At 48.0% G+C, this 12502-nt stretch overlaps 1 long non-coding RNA gene and 1 other non-coding gene across 3 annotated transcripts; one reads left to right on the top strand and one right to left on the bottom strand.

The window, feature by feature from the left end:
- Positions 1-9996: 9996 nt before the first annotated feature.
- Positions 9997-11000, bottom strand: LOC138414747 (uncharacterized). Of its 2 annotated transcripts, none has more exons than XR_011246954.1 (2): positions 10746-11000; positions 9997-10165 (listed from the first exon to the last, which is right to left on the bottom strand). It is a non-coding gene; the product is annotated as an uncharacterized lncRNA (long non-coding RNA). The 2 variants fall into 2 exon arrangements; XR_011246953.1 differs by having other exon boundaries at positions 10272-10989.
- Positions 11001-11257: 257 nt separating this feature from the next.
- LOC138415600 (U2 spliceosomal RNA) lies at positions 11258-11448 on the top strand. Its single transcript, XR_011247346.1, has one exon. It is a non-coding gene; the product is annotated as a U2 spliceosomal RNA (small nuclear RNA).
- The last annotated feature ends 1054 nt before the right edge of the window (positions 11449-12502 follow it).

The following is a 12502-nucleotide window of genomic DNA, read 5'->3' as shown; positions in this document are numbered from 1 at the left end:
CCTTTTGCCCAGCAGTCTTAGAAGGAAATTCCCCAGATTTTTGCCTGGCCCAGGCTACAAAAGGAAGGGGTGGCCAAGCTCCCACTTAGTATTCCCAGTTTCTCCTCCAAAGCACTGGCTTGGCTTTTCTGTCTTTGGATGTCTTCAACAGTAATCAAGTGTCTGTGTTTTCTGATTTCAGGCAGTTCCTGCAGAGAGCCACTAAGATCCACCTGGAGTCTAGGTTAATATGATGGGCTTTAAAGTCAGCATGTGTTGGTTGTACTGGGATTTCATTTATACAGGTGTCTGACTGACAAGGAGAGGTCAGTGCCACTGAAGAAGTTGTATTATTACTTAGAAGAGACGAGGGCCTAAAGTAAGACTGCCGTGTCTTCTGGATACATAAGGCAGGCTGTTCAGGTCAGCACAAGTTCAAATCATGTTTAAGCCAGAGCGACTTCCCCATATTATCTCCTTTTTGTCCTTTTCCATTGACTCCGGCATTCAATCAAGATCTAGGTGCTGGGTGCCTGTCTAAGTGCACCAGACAGTGTGGTGAGAAAGCAGCCGCTGTGGGAATTGGAACCATGATGCTGAGAAAGATTGAAGGCAGGAGGAAAAAGACAGTGGATGAGATGGTTGGATGGCATCACCAAATCAATGGACATGAGTTTGAGCAACACCAGGAGACAGTGAAGGACAAGGAAGTTTGCTGCAGTCCATGGGGTCACAAAGAGTCAGACAGGACTTAGCAACTGAACAATACCATTATCCTCTATCCTAGGACATTTTAGTAAATGGATTTTTGGAGCAGGGAAGTTGGAGTAGAACCTTACTCTGTCCCCTCCACGCATCAACCTGGTATTGTAGTATGTTCAGGAATAGTGCACCCCTTTCAGGGAAAAGAGAAAGTATAAACAACAGGCTTGTTATAGCTTTGTTAGTGTCTTCCTCATTTTGTTCTGGGTACCTGTCTCATGTGAAGGTTTCTGTTTTGTTTTACCAACATGTGATTTTCTGTTTTCTTATTGGGGCGGTATACTTAGGAGTACTATTTTTTGCAGCCTCATTTTTACAGGCCTTTCTCTCCACAAGATCACAACCCAGGACCTAGTGCATTGGAGGATTTCCTAGAGAAAACATTCAAATGTTTTTCACATATCCGTGGACCAATATTATGCAAATTTTCTTTTATCTTTCAAAACACTGTAATAAGGAGGTGTCCAAAGCCTTTAGTAGTTTTGTTTCTTTTTTTAAATACTGGATTATTTCTTCTCTCCTGTGGACAAGGCACTGCTCCCAACATCTAACAGATCTCTGAAACAATTTGGGTTTGCTGGAGTCCTCAAAGACTCTCAGCTCTAGGAATTTTAAAAATTCTCTACCCCACCCAAGTGTGTTTTCCCTAAAAGAAGAAACTGAAGAACAGAAAGGTTAAGAAACTTGTGAAAGTCACCCAGCTAGAAATTAGCTGAAGTGGGCTTTCACAGATATTGTTTCCTCCACAATCTCTGAAACTTCCTTAGCACTTCCTTTACATCTCCTGGGCCTCTCACCCAAGAGGGAACCTGTCACTTGATTAAAGATAAGAGAGCTGAAACTGTCAATCTCGCCTGACCCTTCATCCTTTGCCTTTGCCAGGAAAGGCGTTGATAAACAAATGGCAAGGAAGAGGTGGGGCAAGATGGGGTGAAGGAAGGGGCTCAGTTTGTCAGGACAACACTGGTGCCTACCCCAGTCCAGTATCCTTTAAATGGGAACTCCAGTCTCCACCTCCACATCTAGCCTAGGACCCAGGGAGCCTTCCTCCATTAATGACCATTTTGTTTCCTGGCAGCCTCATTTCTGCAAGCTTTTCTCTCCACAAGATCACAACCCAGGACCTAGTGCATTGGAGGATTTCCTAGAGAGAACATTCAAATGTTCTTGCTTTGAGCATTCATGGATGGAGTGCCTGCCAGGTTGAAGGCCTCAGTGAAATGGATAAGGACTTGCTCTCATAGAGTGGACATTATAATGAGGAGTAGGGAGAAGCAGACAGTGACTCAAGAGGGTCATTTCAGATAGTGGCATAAGCCATCAAGGAAAATAAAACAAGGAAATGTGCTGGAGAGTGACTCGGGGGAGAGCTACTTTACATGAGGAGGGAGTTGCCCATGAAGGTCTCTCCAATGGTGACATCAGAGGCAAGTTTAAGTGGCCAGGAGGCAAGGAAGCATTCCAGACAGAAGGACAGACTAGCTGGGACCTACTGCTTCCTCCCATTGGCTCCCTGACCTCGGTCAGATTCCAGCTGCTGAGTGGAGGGTCTTCCTCAGAGCTGTCTCCCCACCAGACTAAGTGCTGAGCCCAGAAGCTGGTTCTTCTCAGCCACAGCTCCGCAGTGCCCAACACTGTGCCTGCCACCCAGTAGGCAATCAGGAAATCTTCCATGATTCATGACTACATGATGGATTGACTAAATATACTCAAGGGTTTCCTTGAGTGTGGGAACCAAGCACCCAGCCTTAGCTGGGAGTTTCCTGGTCTGGGGTCCCTGACACCTTGGGGGTTGGGAGGGATACCTATAAAACCCTGTACTTCCAGGCAAGGTCTGGGTAATACTGAACCCTCAGAGCTTTACCAGGGAGGAGGGATTTCTTGAAGGAGACAAAGAGAGATCATGGAAGGGATGACGCTGGAGAGAGAGGCCCTCCCTTAAGGCCTGATGGGCTGAACCCTGGGCTGAGAGTCATCATGAGTCCTGTCCTGACAAGTGAACTGGCTTGAAAAAGCCACCTGCCCCCTTGGAGCCTTGGTTTCCTCAGCATGTAATGAGGGGCTTAGATGATTCCAGGTCCCTTTCCCCAGGACAACGCAGGCTCTGGAGTAGGAGAGGGTACAGGATGGGTGGAGCTCACCTAGGAAGCAGCCGAGGACATCCTTGTCTCCACTGCATCCCAACCGAGGACCTGTCTGAGTGCACAACTGAAGGGAGGAGAGGAGTCTGCAGGAGGAGCGATGGGCGGGAGACGAGGTCCAAGAGCGGCTTCTGCCAGGGAATGACAAAGACACGTATTTCAAATCCCAGCTATGCTTCCTCAAGAGTAAAACAAAGCGGGAATTCCCTGGCTGTCCACTGGATACAACTCTGTTCTCCCACTGCACAGGGCACAGATTACATCCCTGGTTGGGGATTTAAGATCCCAAAACCAAAAAAAAAAATAAAAGAATAAAATGGGGGAAACCAAACCTACTACTTAGAATGGGTGTGAATTTAAAAAAAGAAAAACTGAGGGGAGGGGTCCTTAGATACCCTTTTCTCCCACCAAGGGCCCATTCAGAGGCAACTCCTCCAAAACCAAGTCCCAGAGCCCCGGCCAGGGCAGAAAAGGAGCAGGTGCTGCCCCCTAGTGGATGACTCTGTCACTGCCTAAGTCTGAAGCAAAGAGGAGTCTAGTTGGACAGGTTCATTCCTTCTGGGGTCTTTTTGTTTGTTTCTCTGGCCATGCCACCAGAGCTTGTGGGATCTTAGATCTCCTACCAGATATTGAACCCTTGCCCTTGGCAGTGAAAGCATGGAGACCTAACCACTGAACTGCAAGGGAATTCCCCTGGAGTCATCCTTTCAGACAGGGCTTTCACTACAGTTTGAGGTTGGGAATGGAAAAGCCACCCTTTTCACTGTTTTTTGTAAGGTTTAAGATGAGATGTAAATGAACACTTTCTGAGCAGGAAATCTGATTTCAGTGACATTTCTTATGCTTTTACTGAGGGCCTAATCGGAGAAGGCAGTGGCACCCCCACTCCAGTATTCTTGCCTGGAAAATCCCATGGACGGAGGAGCCTGGTGGGCTGCAGTCCATGGGGTCGCTGAGAGTCGGGCACAACTGAGCGACTTCACTTTCCCTTTTCACTTTCATTCATTGGAGAAGGAAATGGCAACCCACTTCAGTATTCTTGCCTGGAGATCCCAGGGCCTGGTAGGCTGCCATCTATGGGGTCGCACAGAGTCGGACACGACTGAAGCGACTTAGCAGCAGCAGCAGCAGCAGCAGAAGGCCAAATAGCTGGTGCTGGGAAGGCAGAGGTGGGAGGAGGCTGGAGGCTGGAGAAGGTGGTGAAGAGGCAATTGCAGCAGGTTGCGGTGTCTTAGGAGACAGATCCACTCGGGGACAGATTCCACCATCCATCTGCACAGGAGACTGGCACTAGGGGAGACCTTGCCTTCAGGAGGGCATTGGGTGATCAGGAAGGAACAGCAGCCAGAGCCCCAAGAGGGTGACAGTGCCATGGGAGCAACAGCCAACAGGTGCCAGATGGGAGGAATATGCCCACTAGAGAGAGATGGGGAGGTGAGTTGGGGGGAGAAAGCCAGGCTCACACTGTGCAGGGAACTCGCTGTCAGCCAGTTATCTGAGCTGAGGGACTCTAGAGCATTCACAACAGGGGCCAATCCCCAGCGACCTTACATGTTTGATTCAGCTTTTTTAAAAAATACTTTTTATTTACCTCGCAGCTTGGGCAAATTTTAATTCTGGACCGGGGATCGAACTCGTGTCCCCTATACTGGGAGGCAGATTCTTAACCACTGGACCACCAGAAAGTCCCTGATTCAGCTTCTTGGTTTCATAAATTTCTGTCAAGTCACCCATGTTGTCTGACCCACATTGGAAGGGGGCGTAACTTTGAATGGGTGCATGCTCTGATGAGAGTTTGTCAGAATCATCTGGAGGACTTGGTAAACACAGATTGCTTGGGCCTCCTTCCAGAATTTCTGATTCAATGTGTCTCAGGCTCTCAAGCCCAAGAACGTGCATTTCTAACAAGTTCTAAGGGGATAACGATGCTTCTGGACTGGGGACCACTCTAGAGGGACCACTGACATGGATGATGAATTCCACTCCTGGCCTGAACATATCCAGAGAAGCCCCTGGGCAGATTACTTATCTCTCTCAGCCTCAACCTCTTCTGCAAATGGGATGAAAATATTTATCTCTTAGTGTCATTATGAGAATTAAAGAACGTAAAATGTGTGAAGGACTCAGCAAAGGGGTTGGCACAAAGTCCTCCTAGCTATTTAGCTTATCTCCATGAATAAAAAAATTTGGCCCAGGAAGCCAGTTTCATCTTCCTCAGAAAACATACAAAATGACATATGCAAGTTGACCAACTGCCATTTCTTTTTCAACGTGTGTGACTTAAAGCATTGCTTCTAACCTTCAATGTTCGCACAAGGGACTTCCCTGGTGATCCAGTGCCTAAGACTACGTGCTCCTGTGCAGGGGGGCCAGGTTCCATCCCTGGTCAGAGAGCTAGCTCCCACATGCTGCAACTGAGTGTTCACATGCTACAGCTAAAAGATCCCACGTGTTGCCCACATGCAACAATGAAGATCGAAGATCCCTCAAGCCGCATCTACGACACAGGGCAGCCAAATAAAATTAAATTTAAAATGCACATGGACAGTAGAGACACATACCTAGAGAAAAATCTTGTGGACACAACAGGGGGAAGGAGCAGGTGGGATGAATTGAAAGAGTAGCACTGAAATATATATACAGTGCGTGCGTGGGTGTGTGCTAAGTCACTTCCAGCAAGTCCGACTCACAGTGATCCTAGGGACTGTAGTCCACCAGGCTCCTCTGTCCATGGGATTCTCCAGGCAAGAATACTGGAGTGGGTTACCATGCCCTCCTCCAGGGGCTCTTCCTGACCCAGGGGTCAAACCTCTAGCGCCACCTGGAAACCCCATATATACACTACCAAATGTAAAATAGGTAGGCTTTGGGTATTTGCTCCATGACCCAGGGAGCTCAGCCTAGTGGCGTGGGATGGAAAGGGAGGTAGGAGGGACGTTCAACAGGGAGGGGACATATGCATACCTATGGTTGATTCATGTTGATGTCTGGCAGAAATCAACATCGACATGGTAAAGCAATTATCCTCCAATTAAAAATAAATAAAGTACACATGGGTACCCTGTGGACCCTACTAAATGCAGATTCTGGATCGGCAGGGATTCTGGATTGAATCGTGCCCCCGAACTTCATACTTGAAGCGCTATTTGGAGGCGAGACATCTGGGGAGTGGGGCGCATTTAGTTTAAGAAGAGGTTATGAGGATGGGGCCCTCTTATTGGGATTAGCTCCCTTATGAGATGAGACACCAGAGAGCTTATTCTTTCTCTGTCTAACACATGAAGATATGGAGAGAAATCTGCCATCTGGAAGCCAAGGAGAGGGCTCTCACTGGTTGAGGACATCCAGTCTCCAGAACTGTAAGAAAATACATTTCCATTCTTTAAGCCACCAGCCTATGGCATTTTGCTTCAGCAGCCCTGGCAGCCCCTTCAAAAAAAGCCAGAGGTCTGACTTGTGCCTGCATCCTGCATTTCTAACCAGCTCCAAGGTGATGGGGCTGTAGCTGTTCACAGACCATACTTTGAGCAGAAAGGGTCTAGAACAGATTTCTAGAGAGTTGCCCACAAGGCTGTATATATTCCCTGACAAATAGTACTTCCAATGTTCTCCTGGAAGTGGACAACAGAGATGTTATTATCACCCAAACCCCTAAATGGAGAAGAGCATGGCAACCCACTCCAGTATTCTTCCCTGGAGAATCCCACGAACAGGGGAAACTGGCGGGCTACAGTCCGTGGGGTCACAAAGAGTCAGACAGAACTGAAGTGACTTAGCACAAACCCCTAACAGCTCTGTCCCATCAGAGGCACCTAGCAAATCAGCGTCAGATGAAACAATGGATGAGTCAAGGTTTGTGTCTGACAGCTGGCTGCCTGGCCTCGTGGGAAGACCTCTGGACTTGGGAGACCTTTAGAAGTATCATGAGTGAGTCCAGTGCCTCTCTCCCCTGAGACTTGGTGGGGGGGGGACATTTCCCCAGGGAAACGAGTGATGTACAATGAGATTATGACCAGGAATGTGCCAAAAGCAGCGCCTGGTTCCCCCACAGGGACACTAACAAACCATCAGCGGGTAAATCTGAGGCCTGGGAACAGCTTCTTGAGGGACTCTCCTGGCAGTCCAGTGGTTGGGACCCTGTGCTTCCAAAGCAGAGATTGGGGGTTTGAACCTGGTTGGTGAAGTAACATCCCATGCCACACAGTGTGGCCACAAATTGTTTTAATTAAAAAAAAAAAAAAAGCTAGTTCCTTGACTTCTGGATTGGAACTCCTTGATGCAAGTCTCAGGAAGTGTCCTTACCCGGAAGTTGGCGAGACCAACTGAGTCAAGGTCAGCTGGACCCAGGCAGGAGGATAAGAATGAGTGTAGGGCTCTGGAGCACCGGCTCAGTAGTTGTGCCACAGGGATTTGTTGCCTTGAAGCATGTGGGATCTTTCCAGACCAGGGGCTGAACCCATGTCCCCTGCAATGGCAGGCAGATTTTTAACCACTTGACCACCAGGGAAGCCCACAAATATTTTTTTCTTACTTTACCTATTTTGTCGATGATGGAAGTGTTGGGACCACAGCAACCCCTTCTCAGGGAAACCAAATGAGTGAGCAGATGATGGTCCGAGCACCCAGATCTGAACAGACCTCATGGGATGGGAGGGCCTGAAGAGTTGTCAGGCCCAGGCTAAGCACATTTTACATGACCTCATTTGTCTCTCATCCATTTAGTCAACACATATTCACAAGAACTAAGCACATTTGGAGCACTGTCATAAGTGCTGAAAAAGGCTCAGCAAACAAAAGAGCCAGCGTGAGGAACTCCGCCCATGGCAAAGGTCATGAAGAAGGAGGCTTCAGCATACGCAAAGGCGGGATAGAGCCTCAGGAAACCCCCTGTTCCCGAGCATCTACCCCCAAAACCAGAGTCTGTTTTATGCTCTCACCTACACCTCTGACTTTATGGGGGACTCTCCCCCATCACCATTTCTCTCAGAGAAGGAGTTAACTTGCAGTTCCAGTTAATAAAAATTCCTGGGCGTGACAAGAGTGTTTCAACTTACAAACTCCTCTGAAGATTCTCTAGTCTGCCTGAGTGGATTCGTCCTGCCACACGTGATCGTTTACAGCCTCCCAACCATGAGAGGCACGAGATGTTTAAAACTTTCTAAATACAGACTCTTTTGAGAAGTTAGAAAATTATTAGTATAGTATAGTGGGTTGATTAGAAATTATATTGGTGAAGGGTTTTTCATTTGTTGAACAAATATTTGCTGCTAAATCTCCATATTCCCTGCCCTTATAATGAATATAACTAACATATTGGAGAAATAAGTATTAACCTTTAAGATTAATCATGTTAAACTTTAGGCGAAGTAAATTCCTTTCTTGATTGTAACCCACTACACCCTCACTCTATAGGAATGCAACTTTATTTGGAGGGTGGCACCTGGTTTAAGAAAAAATCACCCCTGGAAAAAAATAAGTTTTCTGGTTGACTGACCGTTATCAGAAAGGGCCATAAAATGTCAGCAGTCCTCATGGCCAGAAGATGATGTAAAACCCATAAGACCTTTGTATAATTTTATACGAAGCACCTGATTGTGACAACGGTCAGGTCTGCTGACCCTGCATGACTTTGTATTCATCCCTATGTATAGCAAAAAGTATATAAGCAAACCTGAAAAATAAAGAAATGGGATCAGTTTCTGGAAAGACTGATTCCCCCGTGTTGTTCTTTCTTTCCCCTTCTGGCTGAATTCCCATCTGGAACATGGGTACTCACCAAGCCTGCTAATTTTGCCTGGGCTTCTAAGATCAGACCGGGGAGGCCTCAGTGCCTCCTCTCCTTCGGGAGAACAGAAAGACGCCTGTGGCCTATGTAGGTGGTGATTGGTATTCCACGTAAACCAAGTTGTTATTCAGCATCTTTTTCTCCGCTAATATTTCCTACTTCCATCCGTTTCTAATCTCTCTATATATCTGTAATTAAATAAGTTTTTCCCTAGGATGCCGGTTCCGTCTCCCCTTCAAATTACCCTGGATCCACCGGGGCTGGACCCCGGCAATAATACAGCACTATTGGCTGTATATTTGCGAATCCCCTACATTCTATGTGTCTGTGTCCATGTCTACATGTATAGCTATGCCATTTGAGCATTATGGGTGTAAATCTGACTTGGTGGCCAGCAGAAATACAAGACCAGGGAAAGTGGGATGTGAAACAGGAAGGCTCAGAGTGAGTAGGTAGAGATAGCTCACAACACTGTAAAATGGTATCATTCCTATTTTACAGGCAAAATGTGACTTTCCCTGGAGTGTTCTCATGAAGGCATTCCCATGTGCTTGCATTTCCACATGTGACTTCACAAGTACTCTAATCAGAGAGGCATTCTTAATCATCCCAATTGAAATATCAGGAGCCAGCCAGTTCAGTCACTCAGTTGTGTCCAACTCTTTGTGATCCCATGGACTGCAGCACAGTGGGCTTCCCTGTCCATCACCAACTCCCAGAACTTACTCAAATTCATGTCCATTCAGTCAGTGAGGCCATCCAACCATTTCATCCTCTGTCATCCCCTTCTCCTCCCGCCTTCAATCTTTCCCAGCATCAAGGTCTTTTCCAATGAACTGGTTCTTAGCATCAGGTGGCCAAAGTATTGGAACTTCAGCTTCAGCATCAGTCCTTCCAATGAATATTCAGGACTGATTTCCTTTAGGATGGACTGGTTTGATCTCCTTGCAGTCCAAGGAACTCTCAAGAGTCTTCTCCAATACCACAGTTCAAAAGCATGAATTCTGGACCCCTGGTTAAAAAAACCTGAGGCCCCAGTGGTTAGCAGGATGCTTGAATGGGAATCCTGATTTTGTTTCACATTAGGCAATTGCTTAGCCTCTCAGCACTTTCATCTGTACCAGTGCTTTCTATAGAATAATGTGACTCATAACAGGTAACTTTTTTCCCCCTTTGGACATGCTGTGTGGCTTTGGGGACCCCAGGTCCCCAGCCAAGGATGGAACCTGGGCTCCTGCACTGAAAATACTGAGGCCTAACCACTGGACTGCAATTCCATCCCACAGATAAATTTAAATATTCTTAGGCATAAAAAAAAAATAACGAGAAGCAAGTGAAATTAAGTTTAATATGTTCTTTAACTTAAGATATTTCAGAAATGCTCTGGTGGTCCAGTGGATAGAACTCCATGCCTTTGATGACGAGGGCCTGGGTTCCATCCCACCTCAGGGTTCTTCCAAACCATGTGGAGGCTCCTCCCCAGGAAAAAAAGATATATCTAAAATAACATTACAATATGTAATTAATATCAAAATTACAGAGATATTTTACAGTTTTTAATACTAAGTCTTTGAAAGCCCATGTGTGTTTTACACTTTCAATACCTCTGAATTGGGAGGAACCACCTGCGAGGCGCTTCCTGGCTGCCTGTGGCTAGTGGCTGTGACAGCTCAATCAACAGAATGGTGGTGGTGGTGGCTGTTTAGTCGCTAAGTCCTGTCTGTCTTTTGCGACCCCCTGGACAGCAGGCTGCCAGGCTACTCTGTCCATAGGATTTCCCAGGCAAAAATAGCAGAGTGTGTCGCCATTTCCTTCTCCAGAGGATTTCCTGACCCAGGAATCGAACCCAGGTTTCCTGTACTACAGGCGAATTCTTTACAATCTGAGCCACTAGCTTAGCCCACAGCTGAGGAGGAGGGGTAGGGAAACGAGGTCCTTGGCGGAGGGACCTTTCGGTAGGAAGCCCGGGATCGCTTTCGTTCCTAGAGGCACCGACGGACAAGGGCGCTGGAGTTGCAGTGAACCCGTCCCGCGGCCCGGCCCGCCCTCCGCCTGGCCGGGAAGCCCCCTCCACACACCCGACCCTACGGGGCCCCTCTCTCCGCAGGCGGAGGCCTGTGTAACACACTGCAATCTGGGCGTTTCTGGCGAGTGAGTCTTGCGACCTTGGCTTCAGGAAAACTCTCGGCCAACAGCTCGTCGCACGGGTCCCTCTTGCCGGCCACCCCGCACCCGCTCCGGTCGGGTCTCCACTCTCCACTAACACCAAGGAGAAGCTCCCCTGCCGCCGCCCGGAGGCCGTCCCCAGGGCGCTGCCGTCCCGCCGGAGCCGCGCCTTCTTGGCGACAGAGGGCGGGGCATGCAGATTCGAGGCGGCGCTTCCGCCCGCGATCCACACAGCCAGGGCAGATGAGGAATTTCTCTTTTACAGCGTGGAGAATCCAACTTCTGCTCGAGCGTCTGGTGTAGAGCCGCCAGAGCACTGTCAACGAGGCCAAGGAAGGGAGACCTGGAGTGAGCGGGGACCCGGTCACCCTGAGTGCAACATGCAGGACAGCAGGACGGCCACAGCGACGGGCGGTGCCACGGTATCGCTTCTCGGCCTTTTGGCTAAGATCAAGTGTAGTATCTGTTCTTATCAGTTTAATATCTGATACGTTCTCTATCCGAGAACAACATATTAAATGGGTTTTTGGAGCAGGGAGTTGGAATAGGAGCTTGCTCCGTCCACTCCACGCATCGACCTGGTATTGCAGTACCTCCAGGAACGGTGCACCCCCTCGGGGACACTAACGGAAGTACCCAAAGGCAGAAGCTGGTTCTTCTCTGGAGTCAGCCAGATCTTGAACTTGGTGCTTTCTTTTTCTACAGTTTCGGAGGTGTGGTTTGAAGCGTCTGCTTAATTAATTAAGCCTCTATTTTTCTAAATACCACTCCTTTCTGTCTTGGAAAACTGGTTTCCCCTCTCTCATTTTATACATGCTACAAAAGGAGCAAGTGTCCAAGCTCCCACTTGATATCCCCAGTCATCCAGAGATGTCATCTTTAGAACAAATCTCTAACATTACTTCTGTGTTTTGTTTTCTGTCTTCAAGCAGTTCCTGCTCAAAAACACCAGATTCCACCTGGAGTCGAGGTTAAAATGATGGGCTTTCCACTCAGTGTCTCGGTTGTACTGGGATTTCATTTATCCAGGTGACTGACTGACAAGGAGAGGTCAGTGCCACTGACGAGTGGTCTTCTTCCTTAGAGTTCCGAAGAGAAGAGGGCCTAAAGTAAGACCACTGTCTTTTGGATACACAAGGCAGGCTTTTGAGGTTAGCACAAAGTTCAGATCATGACATAAGCCAGAACAAACGACTCTTGCTGAGGGTGAAGGAGGAGAGTGAAAAAGCTGGCCTAAAACTCAGTACTGGACTTGCTTCCTAGCCTAGTGATTAAGAATCCCCTTGCCAGTGTAGGGGATTGGTTCAATTCCTGGTTCAGGAATATTCCACATGCCCTGGGGCAACTAAACCGCTTTGACACAACTGCTAAGTGCTGCTACTGCTAAGTCACTTCATTCGTGTCCAACTCTGTGCGACCCGTGGACTGCAGCCTACCAGGCTCCTCCGTCCGTGGGATTTTCAGGCAAGAGTACTGGAGTGGGTTGCCATTGCCTTCTCCTGTAACTACATAGTGATACACCAATTCAACTTACTGCTATGGGGGAAAAACACCATTTAATGAGACATGAAGACAAAGCACAGACCCGACTAAGGGCACACACGCTGTGGACCACAGCACAGCTATGACCAGAGCAAATGGGGGGACGGGGGAAGGGAGATGGATGGGT

This window comes from Ovis canadensis, chromosome 11 (genome assembly GCF_042477335.2).
Source record: "Ovis canadensis isolate MfBH-ARS-UI-01 breed Bighorn chromosome 11, ARS-UI_OviCan_v2, whole genome shotgun sequence".
NCBI lineage: Eukaryota > Metazoa > Chordata > Mammalia > Artiodactyla > Bovidae > Ovis > Ovis canadensis.
This window is presented reverse-complemented; position numbering and strand designations above follow the sequence as displayed.